General features: G+C 33.8%; 1 long non-coding RNA gene across 1 annotated transcript; it reads left to right on the top strand.

The window, feature by feature from the left end:
• The first annotated feature begins 5378 nt into the window (after positions 1–5378).
• On the top strand, positions 5379–15057 carry LOC133036661 (uncharacterized). The gene is made up of 3 exons (XR_009687260.1): positions 5379–6270; positions 6362–6427; positions 14486–15057. It is a non-coding gene; the product is annotated as an uncharacterized LOC133036661 (long non-coding RNA).
• Positions 15058–15365: the final 308 nt, after the last annotated feature.

Raw genomic sequence — 15365 nt, 5'->3', positions numbered from 1 at the left:
TTATGTAGATTTAATTTAATAATTTTATCATAAAGTATAAAATTTTGAAACATTTATAAATAATTAAGTATTTCATACCTTTCATTGAGATAGAAATATTAAACTTTAAGTTTTTCATAAATTGTGTAAATCTATCATAATCTACATCTAAATCTAATCTTATTAAATTAAAAATTTAGCCCACAGGCAATTTCTGTTTAATAAGATTTCATATTTAAGCATGTTTATTCATTGGTAAAAACATGATTCATTTAAACCTCAAAACTATATATGTAATTTTATTACATCACTATTCATAAATTTCTTCCATACTAGTAGAAAATTTCTTCCATAACAGTAGAAATTTTCAAAATTTATTCTGATAACTTCATCTAGCATATACAGTTTTTACTGTATAATTAAGAAAAATAAATCACACTTTATTATCACCAATAAATTTTAATTTATTGTGTATGAATTCATTCTAATATAGTTAATGTGATTATTAACACATAGTGGATTATTTTAGATTGTTATTTTACATTCATAATTTCTTGCAAGGTTTACAAATAAACCTAAGAAAGTCAATAACTGTGAGCAAATCTTATCCACAGACAAGATAAGTTCTCACATTTAGAAGTTTAAGAAACAAGCAATATAGTAGTGGCTTTGTTTTAAAATTGGCAAAGATCTTTATGTTCCAAGATTCTATTGAAACTTGATTTAGACACATTTAGAGGTCTTTACTACAAATGATGTCACTCATAAAGATATGCAAGTTCAATCTGACAATAAGAAATGTGTTATTAATAAGAATTCTTCTACATTATAGCACCAAAGATTATGGAACATATCTCCATAAATAGAATAAATGTTAGTAAATGGTGGGGATATTCATTACACTTGATTTTACTAACTTTATTTAGAACTTGTGTGAATTTCATTAAGAATATGTATTCCAACAAGTCAAAATCGGTGCATACTAGAATTCTATCATATTAGAAATCATACAAGTCAATTAATTTTGAAGACATGGACTCAAATTTTGCATCTCCTTTTTAACGATTACTCACATAAATAATTTTTCTACAAAAGTATAGATTTATATGTTTCAAAGACATTTAAATCTTAAGTAGAGAAATGGTGCATTTTGCATATTAAGATAGTGAGATCAAATATAAAATGGAGAATACTACATTAAAATTCGTGAGTATGGATAAACTCCCAGTCTATTTGCAAAGTTTCTTTAAAAGCATGGGTTCATTGCCCGATACATATGCTTGGTACACCCAAATTATAGTGTGTAACAGATTTAAGAAACTAAGCATTTTTTTTTTGGACATGGGGTGGAGCCTACATAGCAAACTCCAATCTTTCCTAAATCTTTGTCTATTGATACTCAACAATGGGGTGTACATATCGAATCGTGTTCTAACCAAAGTTGTTTCTCAAACATATTTTGAGTTGTGATAAGGTTGAAAATCGACTTAATGACATGTACACATTTTATAAATACCCATATATAGTTAGAGTACAAATGTCAAAGAAAAGATCTGGGCCCTAAACCATAAATGAGCATATTTCATTTGAAAAGCTATAAGGTTTAAGGGTTACATATTTTATTATCCATCTCACAACACTAGAATTGTGGAATTAAGAATTGACTTGATCAGTGGGAGTGATCAATCTAGGAACCTAGTTTCCGAGAAAGATCATTCATATTTTCTCAAACTTCCACCTCAAGTGTTAGATTAATTATGATTCACAACAACCCTTAAGATTACTGGTTATTGAGAATTCATAACTAATCATTAATAATATACAAGTCATTGGTAAAATTCTAATAAGTTATGTTATTTAGTAATTGCTTACAATTTCTAAAATAACATGCTATTGAACCATTTGCTCTTTTAAGAGTTTGTTGGTCCATCCTTAAGATGACTTATTAGAACAGTAAGATCAATGTTTTCTAGTGATTACATGTTGTACAATAAGAGTTCAACTACAATATTAATTTGAGACATAAATTATATTATAGAATGATAAAGAATTGAAGTTGTAGTACAATATGCCATGAATGAAGAAATGAATATCTTAAATAGCAATAAAGTTTATCTTTAGTAAAGTTGCCTAATGGGGTGGAGAACATTAATTAAGCATAGGTTTTTTCACCAATAATATTCATTAGGCAACATTGAGAAACATAAAGATATAAAAGAATATTTATTGCTAAGAAGTTCATTTTGAACTAAGAATCAATAACAAAGGAGATTTACATTCTCAATTGTTTTTATAAAAGATTCTATTATAGACCTTGGCATTTGTTGCTTGTTTTAATTCATTAATCAATTCCAAATAGTGAACTAGAGGAGAAGGTATATAGACTGCCATAAAGATTTTCCTCTAATAGTGGTGAACATATGCAAGCTTAAAGTGTCTACCTATAGATTATAATAAACATCTCACAAATTGGTATTATATCATCTTTTCTTTAGGTTTGAAAAGAGAATTATGGAAATAATTATATACCAGAAAGTTAGTGGGAGTAATATTTGTTTTATACGTCGACAATATGTTACTTGCAAATGATGATAAAAGTTTTCTATATAAGTTGAAATAATTCATATCTCAAATTATTATTTTGAGATAAGGAATATAAATAATATATATAATTTTAATTAATTAGAGAGTAGCCACAGCATCTCTGATTAAATAAAATTACGTATTATTCATCTGATATAACTTTTATCTTTAAGTGTGATAAATTCAACTCGAACCAGCATCTGAAAAATGATCTGGAGTGAGAATAAATTAAGAACATTCATTCGTGTCTATTTTAGAAGCCTAATGTATGCCTATGAGTCTGAATAAGACTTTGCATTACATTTGTTTCAGGATCGTTAAGTAGTATCAGAATAACTAAAGTTAAGACCACTTTATTTTTCATACAAAGTGATGAGGTATCTTTAAGATACTAAAAGTTATATTCATACATATTTTAAGATGAATTGACCATCTAGAAATATAGTTAACCAATTAGATTCTAACATACTTCCCTGGTTGTATTGATTCACGTAAATCAATATTTTATTACGTCCTTAAGATTACCAGTAAGTTATATTGTGGAGAATCTTGATTGTTATTTCCACTATAGAAGTCAGATTCATTTATTGTTTTGAGGATACATCTCGTATGATGTATTATAGAGTTTCATAGTAGGCCTAGAGTTCAGAATTACAGTTTCATTAGGCCATTAAGAAAATTTTGCGATAAATTCAGCTACAATATTTATGGCTAATAACTCTAAGAGTACTGGTCAAAGCTAGCATATCGACATTAAGTATTTAGCCATAAAAAGGCGTGATAAGTGGTCATTAATCACGCAAACTGAATTGGCTGATCGCATAGATCCTTGACTAAAGGCATGCCGCAACACAAATTCAAGGATCATAAAGTAAATATGGGATTCAGTTAACCCATATGCAGTTTTTTTATTTGTACAACCAAAAATTATTTAATGAAACTTTAATTTCGATATTTTCTCATATTTATGTGCACCTTAATTTCATCTGAGAAAATTATCGTAAGAGGACCTGAATAAACATAAGGGTTAGGGTTTATTCACTTAAGTACATTGCCACATAAAGTACATTGTTATATAATAAATATATCGTAATACATGGAAGATAATACTCGACTTATAATGAGGACATGTCGCTATGATTCGTATGTTTATTATTTAATGAGGAACGTTTGGGTTTGAATGTTTTAGTTTAAATGGTGACCAAGTGGGAGAATATTAGAATATTTCTAATTAAGGAAATAAAATAATATTATTGATTCTGATAAATGAATATTTTATATTCATTGAATTTGGACAGAATCAATTACGTAATATTCTATATACGGTCAGATTTCTATATTCATTACCTGATTTGATTTCCTGAATTAATTGTCAAAATATTCTGACAATTAATGTGGCACAGATACTGATGGAGTATCTCACCTATAAATATAGGGTCTCGGTCCTCGAGCTCCTCACTCATTCTGTTCATAACAGCAAAATCCATCTAAAGAGAGTTGAGAGAGCGAGGAAGCCCGATTACCCACATCAACCAGTTTTCTTTGCAGATCAAAGCTTATGTGGGACTAAAGCTCAAGAATCAATGGCTGGAGGTATTTCGATCATTATTCATAGTGTATATATGTTTGATTTAATTCCGCATTTTATACATAAACATATATATTTCAATTTATACATATAAATGTCTAACATAATTTTCAAGAATTTTATTTTTTAATATAGCTAAATTTATGACAATTTTTAAATACGAAAAATGTAACCATTTTTGCTACAAATATTAAAATAATTTAAGTGCAAGAAAATTAATTGCTAAAAGAACCTTGTTTAGTACTAAATTACAAAAAAAAAAACAATTAATTTAATTTTATAATAAAATTAATCTTAATTAAAGCTTTATAAGGAAATAAAGTATTAGGCTATTATCAGGTTACAAGTTATTTTTTGTTTAATTTGTAAATTAATTAGAACCATTAATTAATGATCAAATGGCTAAAAATAAATGTAACTATTATGATTACATATTTGATGTAACCATTGAAACTTCCTATATATGAAACTTTATTTTAAAATTAATTGGTAATAAATGAAGTAATTTATATATTTATAAAATGACTTTTTTTTTTTGCTAAGAAACAATATTTTTACATTTAACTTATATGGAAGTAAATTTTAAATTCAAATTTACTTATTTAATTAGATATAAATTAGTGCAATTTAATCATGGATAAAATTTATTAAATAAATTTAGTTTATTGGAGAATATATCAGTTAATATTACTGAATTTGGATAACAAATATACTAAGTAGACCTCTCAAAAAGTAGAACTCTCAAAAGAAAGAAAAAATAAAATAAAAACTGCTAAGAACATCTAAAAGCATTACCTAGGAGCTAGTTTTGGTACATGGTGACTAATTTTGTGACCTCCTCTTTTTCAGCTTTGGAAATTTAAACCTCGAAAACTACTACCTATGCAACAGCCGAAATAAAAATGGAACTGAAGATTTTGTCCTCATTATTTGCATATTTTTCACAAAATATTCTTACATAACCCACTCAAAAATTCTAAGCAAGGCCTTATCCAAAAAAAAAAAAAAATGAGGCCCAAAAGAAACTTAGACAGACCAAACCAGCTTACAATACCCTTTTTATAAGAGACTAACCTATTCTTGTCTGAAGAGATCAAAGATTTTAATTCTTAATTTTTTTTTTTTTAAAAAAAAAAAAGAGTATTTGAGATCTTGCTTATTTATTGCATAAACAATACAATATTTTGAGGTGGGTGAGACATGTAATATCACTATTGTCTCACTCCCATTAAAAAAATTTTTTAGTTTTGGTAGTTTTGATGTTGCTTCACTTATCTTGAGAAAAAAAATTACCATGGGAGTCATAACCTTTGGATGGGAATCTATTTCTTAAGAATGATCCTGATTTTGGTAGTTTTCTGAATATAAAATATACACTAAAACTATAACAGTTTTTTAAAGCAACTGTTCTTCTGAGTACTAATTTGTGCTAGTAAATAAAAATCCCCTTTATTACAAGATTTCTTCTTCAACAAAAATTCAAGGCTACTATTTTTTTGGTGCACATATGATATATAAATTACTTTTTCACAATCATTTGGACACTGCCTATAATAGCAACACCTTTGTGATTTTGTATAAAAATAAAACAGAAAATTGAAAGGGTTTTTCATTTTCCAATTTGACTTTCTCCACATTGATTTGTTTAAATGGAGTAGTAGTGGATGGGGGTGTAAAAGCCACGTTGCAATAATGGCCACACGTATATAACGGTATGTGTACAGAAAACAAAAAGTGACAGGCTAGAAGAGAAGAAGACACTTGGTCCATTTGGGGGCATAGAGACTGGAGAGTTATAGAGGCCAATAATTAATAATAATAATAATAATCTTGGCTTGGGTTTGGCTGCCGCAGAAGATTGACATTAACTCTTCAAAGAAAAAGAACCAAGTGGGCCAAAAGTCCCTATAATAAGATCCATAGTGGTCCATTTGAACTGGATTCTTGGACCACTTCTATTCGACCCAGTCCAGTCCATTAAACAAAACACAACTACGTACTAAGTACTAACCAATTTCTTTTGTTTTTGTTGTTCGTGTTCCACCAGTCACAACGTGTCCCTCGTTTTTACAATGTGGTTAATTATTGGAGAGGAGACTAGACTACTCTTCTTATCTAAGGTCAGTGAGTGAGTGGGTGGGTGGTACGTACGCCCTGCAAATTAATTAATAAAAGTATTTCATCTAAATTTATTGATATATGTATGTACAGATATAGAAGAAGACGAGTTGAAAAATTTATGTCCTTCAGTTTTTTTCACTCATTCATCATGCTTAGGTATGTACTGTAAAATATTATTATCAGAGCGATTGATCATTTTTTTTTTCTTAAATACACTTCATTACCAAAAAAAAAATTGATGCTCACATGAGGAAACATCTGCCAAAAACAGTCTAATTCGCAAAGATAATAGTGAATATATGGGGATTCACCTCCCAAAAATTAAGAAAACTAGAACATTGATTGCATAAACCCCACTTAGCGAGAGCATGCACTCCTACATTTGCAGGGAATCCATTGTATCGAGTAATTAGTACCTTTAATTGCCTTTAGCAGTTTTGCAAAGAAAGAGACAGTCGATAGAGGAGTTCATCCGATTTGTAAGACCTTATCTATGCTAAAAATCTAACAGAATCCAATCTATGAGATTGCAATTCAAAACTAGCAAAAGCTAACTAGCTTTAGGAAATGATTTCATTTATATAGGGGAGAATACATTGAGTAAGCAAGAAAGAAAGATAACATAAAGTAGTTACAAGGAAACAGTAATAACTCTTTTAACTAATTAATTAACTAAACAGTTAGTTTAGGTACAGTAGTAGTTGTATCATCCCCCTTCAATCGAAAGGGTGTTGGACACACTTGAAGCTTGTGCTTGAGATAATGAAATCGATCAGTTGATAGTGGCTTCGTTAGAATATCTGCAGTTTGGTCACAGGAAGGCACATATCGAACTTCGACTTGTTTTGCTAGAATTTGGTCTCGAGTGGAGTGTAGGTCGATTTCGATGTGCTTTGATCGAGCGTGAAAGACCGGATTGGCAGCTAGTGAAGCTGCACCTAAGTTGTCAACCCAAATTATTGGTGTTTTGGGCAAAGGAACTTTGAGTTCACTGAGAACAGAGTAGAGCCACCTTAATTCTGCTGCTGTGTTTGCGAGGGCTCTAAATTCGCTTTCCGTACTTGATCTAGCCACGACAGGTTATTTTTTTGCAGACCAAGACACCAGGTTTTTGTTGGATTTTATGCCCTAAATAAAACTCATTTCAATATAATCAGATTTACTTATTAATATAGGTCAGAAATAACATTTAATGTTGCATGATTCACATGATTTATTTCATGATTATATGTACACAATGTATAAATTCATCTGAAACCCTTTTCACATACTTGATCCTGTTTATTGTGCCGTCAACACATTGGAAAGTAAACATGACTATGTGAATAAAGTTTCCTAGATTTATCAGACATAGGGTTTTACTGATATGATAATCTACAACAGAGTTTACTTGCATTTGGAGAAGTCCTATGTTCTTTCCAGAGCATTGGTTAAAGTAAAGCTTAGGTTGGATGCATGGAGTACGCATCGGAAGGGACCGATATTTAACTTTGACTTAGATTTATTAAACTTACCGTAATATCTATTCAAGTCAATATCGCCTAGTTGATCCTAGATCAAATGTTCTTAATCCTGTTATGATTAGGCTCAATCTTGAAAGGCTATTCGTGTTCTTTGATTTGTTAGTTAAGCCTACTTTTAGGTCAGGGTGATACGTACATTTTGGGAACACGGTAGTGCAATTGAGTGGGAGCGCTATCATAAACATGGAATCTATAGCTTCTATCTGGCGAATAGTAAGCAAAGGATGATCTCCTTCGAGCTTGAACAAACGAACATAAATGGTGGAGTACTCATTTCACATAAGCTGAAATATCATTTATACGGGGTCAAGTGTTTTAAGGATAAAATACATTGTAGGATGTAACTGTAATTTAATCCCTTTACAGTGTAGATCATTCATATAGAGGATCATTGATCACATTAGGATTATAACAATGGATAACTAATGATGTGTCTATATGGTGGAACATATAGAGCATTCTATATACTGAGAGTGCAATTCTAAGTTCTATGCGTGGAGTCAACGAAGAATTAATAAGTTAGTGAATTTTAGTAATAAATTCTTGATCTACTTATTGGAAGCTCGGTTATATAGACCCATGGTCCCCGCACTAGTTGAGATAATATTACTTGTAAGACTCATATAATTGGTTTTGATTAATCAATTATAATTCTCAAATTAGACTATGTCTATTTGTGAATTCTTCACTAAGTGAGGGCGAAATTGTAAAGAAAGAGTTTATAGGGGCATATTTGTTAATTATGATACTTTGTATGGTTCAATTAATAAATATGATAAATGACAATAATATTTAATAATTATTTATAGTTATTAAATAGTTAGAATTGGCATTTAAATGGTTGAATTAGAAAACTGGCATTTTTGAGAAAATCAGATGCAGAAAAGATAAAACTGCAAAATTGCAAAAAGTGAGGCCCAAATCCACTATGTAGGGCCGGCCACTTTTGTAGGGTTTTTCCCTCTGATATTTTCATTATTTTAATGCCAGATAATTCAAACCTAACCCTAGTGGAATGCTATAAATAGATAGTGAAGGCTTCAGGAAAATTACACTTTTTCCTGACACTTTCTGAATCAGAAAAACCTAAGCCTTCTCTCTCCCTATCTTTGGCCGAACCCACTCTCTCTCTCTCTCCTCCTCTTGAATTTCGAAATCCTTAGTGTACGAAGTGCCCACACACAGCAAGTGATACCTCAATCATAGTGAGGAAGATCGTGAAGAAAGACTTTCAGCAAGAAGGAGGTTTCAGCATCAAAGATTCAGAGAAAGAGATCCAGGTTCAGATATTGATAATGCTCTGCTACAGAAAGGAATCAAGGGCTAGATATCTGAACGGAAGGAGTCATTATATTCCGCTGCAACCAATGTAAGGTTTCCTAAACTTTATATGTGTTTATTTCATCGTTTTAGAAAGTTCATATTTAGGGTGTTAATCAACATACTTGTGAGTAGATCTAAGATCCTGGTAAAATAATTTCCAACAGTTTTCTCCAAAGAAAATTGCATATCCACCTGTGGATCGTCGGTCATCTGGGCAACTTGCCCAATCGGCATCGTAGTATGCTTGAAGACAGAATTGTGGTGCTGGTCTGATGAGGAGTCCTTCATGAATTGTCCCTTTAAGGTATCTGAATAACCGTTTACATGCTTCCCAATGGACTGTTGTTGGAGCGTGAATAAATTGACTTAACTTGTTGATAATGAATGCAACGTCCGGCCTAGTTAAAGTCAGGTATTGTAAGGCCCCTAATGTGCTTCTGTAGAGTGTTTGGTCCATAAATGGTTCTCCCTCGGATAGTGAAAGCTTGTGTGTAGAGCTTGTGGGATTTGGAGAAGGCTTAGCACCATCCATGTGAAGTTTAACCAGTAAATCAGAGATATATTTTGTCAGGGATAGATACATTCCAATGGCATTTCGAGTAATTTCAACCCCCGAAAAGTAGTGTAATGGCCCAAGATTATTTATAGAAAACACTTGATTCAATTCCTTTATAAGACTGTTGAAGATTGTGTTGTTTGGCCCTGTGATGATTATATCATCAACATACACCAGAAGCACAACTAAATCCTTTGTAGAGCCTCGGATAAGCAAGGATGTGTCCGATCGAGAAGCAGAAAAACCTTTTTAAAATAAGGTTTGTTTCAGTGTATCGTTCCAAGCACGTGGTGCTTGCTTTAGACCATATAATGCTTTGTGAAGCTTGCATACATGAGTTGGTTTCTCAGCCACAACAAATCCAGGGGGCTGGGGCATGTACACGGTTTCTTGGAGTGAGCCATTTAAGAATGCATTCGAAACATCCAGCTGGTTTATTGGCCAATTGTTTGTTACAGCAATGGTGAGGAGCAATCAAATTGTTGCTGGTTTGACAACCGGACTGAATGTGTCTGTGAAATCGATCCCTGGAGTTTGGAGGTAGCCCTATGCTACAAGCCTTGACTTGAGCTTGTTGATTGAACCATCTGAATTGAGCTTTACCCGATGCACCCATTTGTTGTCAACCAAAGTCATTGATGAATCATAAGGAACCAGGGTCCATGTTCCATTTTTTTAGAGCTATGTATTCATCGTGCATGGCTTTAAACCATTTAGGATTGGCTAAGGCTTGCTTGAGTGTTTTAGGTTCAGTGAGGGTTAGAGATTCAGGTAAAGGGTGATTGGTGGAAAGGTATGCTTTCGGTTTAGTGACTCCATTTTTGGATCTTGTTGTCATAGGATGAGAATTTGTGGGTGGTGGAGGGGCTGGTAACTGTGTAAGGGTTGGAATGATGGTAGTTTGGTTGATGTGTGATGATGGTACTGGTGCATGAGATATAGGATTGGTGGGGGGGCATCTGGTGCATTGGGCTCATTTGGCTCATTGATGGTTGCAGCTGGTGCAGGTGTAGGGTGCAGGGTGCTGGGATTGCTTGCAATAACATCACCAGCAGTAGGTGTAACAACAACAAGAGTACTTGAGTTAGATAAAATATTTTCCATAGGAGTAGTAAAGAAGGAAGTTGTTGGAAATAATATGGAGGGTGATGGTTGTACCTGTTGGTGTGTTGATGTAGATTTTGCTGGAAATTCTTGCTCATTAAAGATTACATTTCGAGCAATATATGTTCTCCCTGTTTGACTTCTGCAGAAGTATCCTTTGTGTTGCATAGAGTAGCCCACAAATGTACATTTTTCTGATCGAATCTCGAGTTTGTGAGATTGATATGGCCGTAAATGAAGGTAGCAAGAGCATCCAAAAGGCTTAAAAAAGCTGTAGTTAGGCTCCTTGTGAAAGAGACATTCATAGGGTGATAGATCATCAATAACAGGTGTAGGAAGCCTGTTGATGACATATACAGTATGCTGAAAAGCTAGCCACCAGTGTGTTAAGTCAAGGCCAGATTCAGCAAGCAAAGTGAGCCCAATTTCTGTGATATGTCGATGCTTTCTCTTGACCCTACCATTTTGCTCATGGTCATGGGGACAAGGGTGTTGAAAAGAGATGCCATGTTGAGTAAGAAACTTAGCAAAAACCCTGTACTCACCTCCCCAGTCCGATTGGACAGTTTTTATGGGGAGTTCAAACTGTTTCTCAACAAGCTTTTTAAACTCTAGGAATAGAGAAAAGGGTTGAGATTTGACTGTTAGGGGAAAAATCCAGGTAAACCTACTGAAATCATCAACAAAGATGATGTAATACTTGTATCCTTCAAGAGAAGTAACATGGGAGGGGCCCCGAATATCAGTGTGGAGCAACTCAAGTGGTTGAGAGGCTCGAGAATTTGACTGAGAATAGGGTAATTTACGGCTTTTTCCCATTTTGCATGCCTCACAGAATCTAAGAGTTTTAAGGTTGTGGGAAATATTTATTTTAGACAAGATTTTGGCCAAAGTTTTTGGTGCTGGGTGACATAATTTGGAGTGCCATATATTGTGACAGTCAGTAGTCCCGTGATCCGTAAGGAGAAACACCGGTAAGTTGTACAATCCCACATCGCCTGGTGAAGATCAAGTGTGCGGATTCTAAGACTGTGTAGGTATGGGACTACACAGTTGAAGAGAGCTTAAATGGATTGATTGGTCTACCTATATCAACAAGGTGCATCTTGTTTTTCGGTAGCTCATCACGAAAGAACTCCACAGTTAAGCATGCTTGACCTGGGGCAATTTCAGGATGGGTGACCTCCTGGGAAGTTTTCCCAGGAAACGTGCGAGTGAGGACAAAGCACGCTGAAAATACTCGTGTTGATCTGTAGGGTCAGTCATCAATCCAGAAAGCAGCCAGAGTGGCGTACTCGTGTATAAGAGCCATTATTCCGTGGGTGTAAGGACCTAATGGAGGCTTGAAGCGGGAATGTTACATATATTAACATCAGTATTCAAATTAGAACTGGTGTATAGGCAAACTGGAGCATAAGAATTCAACTCATTTTTATTAATACCAGTAGGATTACAAGATTGTGCAGCTGTTGAAACAGCTGAAGTACAATTAGAAAGACAACTCTTAGACTCTAAACTGGAAACATAGGACTCAGTATTGTCTGAGGTAGATGCCATAGTAGTGGCCATGTGACATTGAAGCTCCAGATCAGGGTCTGAAGTATGTTGTTGGGGAAGCATGTAGAGACCGTTTTTAACTCTCCCTTTGAGTATGACATTCCCTGTGAGTTTGTCCTTAACAAACCAACATTTTGAATGAAATTCAAGAAAAACGTTATTATCATTGGTTAATTTTAAGACACTAACAAGGTTTTTCTTTATGTCAGGAACTTTAAGAACTGAATTAAGCTTTAGAGGTTGAGAAACAGTAGGAAATGAGTGAGTACCAAGATGAGATATAGTAAGTTTCTTACCATTACCAACAGTGAGAGCATCTTCGCCAAAATAGGGTTGTTCATGTTCAAGATTTTCCATGCCAGGAGCAATATGATTTGTAGCATCGGTATCAGCATACCATTCTTGATCAATAGCATAGTCAGGGATCATTGAGGATGTGTAAGCCTGATTGTAATACTCCGGAAAATAAATAATATTTAAATAGGCATATTTTTATTAAATATGTAATTATGTTGGTAATGAAGTAAGATTATGATCTTACTTAGGGTAACTATTGAGAATTTACTCAATGAAATAAAAAGCGTAATTTATTAATTACGAAGATTATTTTGGGATATGTGAGTACCGAGGATATCAATTTCGAAATAAAACATTTTTTTTATTGGGCCCGACGATTTTGGTTAGAAATGTCACGACATTTATGGAAGAATTATTTTGAGAATATTCCGGACTAGGTTAGAAATTTTAGAATGTCGGTTTAATGGAATTAGAAAAATTGCAAAAATGTCCTAGGTTATTTTAAAGTTCATATTTTTTTTCATTAGGGGTAAATTAGTCTTTTGCCTTTTTACTTTTTAGGGCTGCCTATTATTTAAAAAAAAAAAAGAAGAAAGAAAAAAAACCTATTATAAGAAGAAAGCTTCCAAGGCAAGGAAACCACTTCCCTTCTCCCTTTCTCTCTCATTCAACTTGGAGCCAGCCAAGCTTGGGAGGAACCTTGAGTTCAATTCATCCTTTCTCTTGTTGATTCACTCTTTAGAACATCATAGGTGTTGAGGTAAGTCTTTGTTGCTTGTTTTCTCTAAATTATCTTGGTTTTAAGTTTGTTTTGGTTGGGGTTTTGGTTTTTCAAGGGGGGCTGCAAGTTGTTTGGTGATGGAATATGATTCTAGGGTAGTTGTTGAGGGTGTTTGAAACTTGTTTAAGTTTAATTTGATTGGAGTTAGGGGCTGGTTGAATTGATTAAGCTACATAGAGATAAAATTGTGTTTTTTTCTTCACTTTGAAGTGTGATTTTGAGCAAATGGATATATTTCAATGAATTGGTTGTTGGGTTATGTCATGTTTACTATATTATATTATTTTGGAAGGTTTGAGCAGGTTCGGTGGAGGTTTGATTGGTTTTTGGGGTGAAAAACCAGAAATCACCATGGCTGGCAGGAAAAAAAGGCAGGCCGTTTTTCTGGGTGTCTGAAAAACGGCCGACCGTTTTTCCCAGGAAAGGGGGATTTTGGGTTTTTCTCCTCAAGTCCGATCTGATTCGGGGTGTCTTTCGGAGTGGAATTCAGGGTGTTTTAGAGATGGTTAAGCTAGTTTGATCTGGGGGAAAGTAGGGTGTGTTCGATTGTGAAAATTAGAGTTGATTATCAGAAATTTGATTAAGGTATTTATTGAGTTTTGGTTGTCGTGACATAGGACCGGGATCGCCTAGTTTGTTTTCCACTTGAGTCGGCCCGTACGCTTGAGTTCAGAACTAAGGTAAGAAAAGCAGTAAGCACCGTATGTGGTTAAATATTAATGATTGAATGGTTATGGCCTTGATTATTATCAAGACTTTGATTAGTTATTTGTTGAGCCTAGGTTATAACCTAGGGTTGGAAACGGTTAATACCGTTACAAGTAATTACTCTTGAAACCGCGGTTAGGTTTCTTACTTATCGTTTGCTTCATCGGGCAACGATAGTGACATATACAGCTCGTGGTTAACGAGTGGTGAAGGGGTACTTTATAAAGTACCAAGATTGTGTGTTTATGATATTATGTAATGTGTAAGCATGATGATATGAGATTGAATTGATGATCATTTTCAATTATTGTCTATTTCACTTTTCTTGCTGAGTCTCTGTGACTCACAGGTGCTTTATGGTGCAGGTAAGGGGAAAGCAAAGGTTGAGCAGCCATGAGTTCGAGGTCGTAGCAGCAATGTACATATCAGCCACAGTGTATCGGCCCAGTAGTCAGGATGCTCTATTTTGAAAGTATTTGGGAGTACAAAGTTTATGTTGTAAAACACTATTAAACCAGTTTGTGAATATTTTGAAAACAGGGGGACCCCATGGTTAATACCACTTATCTTTTATCATATAGTCTATATGTCAAATTTTCAATTATCAAAATTTAATTAACCACACTTTTGGTATAATTATATAGTATCTATATAAGAATTTTATTAAATTGCACACACGTGGCGTCCCTGTTGGACAGGGCGTTACACTGATGGTCTTCAGAATCATCAATATTTGTTAGGAAGGCACGAGAATCACCAATTTTTGGGGTAAGTCAAACCTGTAATGACACACAACAGCTGTGTGTCCAAGTTTGTGACAAACTTGACAGATCAATCTTGGTGTGGGGGAAGCACCTCGGCCAAAGTTTCTGGGAGGGACACGATTATTATATTGAGAATTTGAGCCTCTACTTGTTGTATTGTATAGATTTAGTGTCCCATTTGCTGATCTGGTAGGACCGACAGCAAGATTTACTGAGATCTTGGTGCTGGAATCAGCTATAGTGTAGTGTCTTTCCAATCTGCTCTCATTAGTAATAAAGATTGAATAGATTCAAAGGAAAGATCATCAACAAGGCTAGTAACATGAACAACAACATGATCGAATTCAGGGCCTAATCCATTGAGCAAGTGCATGATTAAATCATTTTCGTCCATAGGAGTACCAGCAACTGAAAGAGAATCAGCAAGAATCTTTACCTTGTCAAGGTAGTCCGAAATGGAAAGATTACCTTTCTAGATTGT

The sequence above is a fragment of the Cannabis sativa genome, chromosome 4 (assembly GCF_029168945.1).
Source record: "Cannabis sativa cultivar Pink pepper isolate KNU-18-1 chromosome 4, ASM2916894v1, whole genome shotgun sequence".
Lineage (NCBI taxonomy): Eukaryota > Viridiplantae > Streptophyta > Magnoliopsida > Rosales > Cannabaceae > Cannabis > Cannabis sativa.
This window is presented reverse-complemented; position numbering and strand designations above follow the sequence as displayed.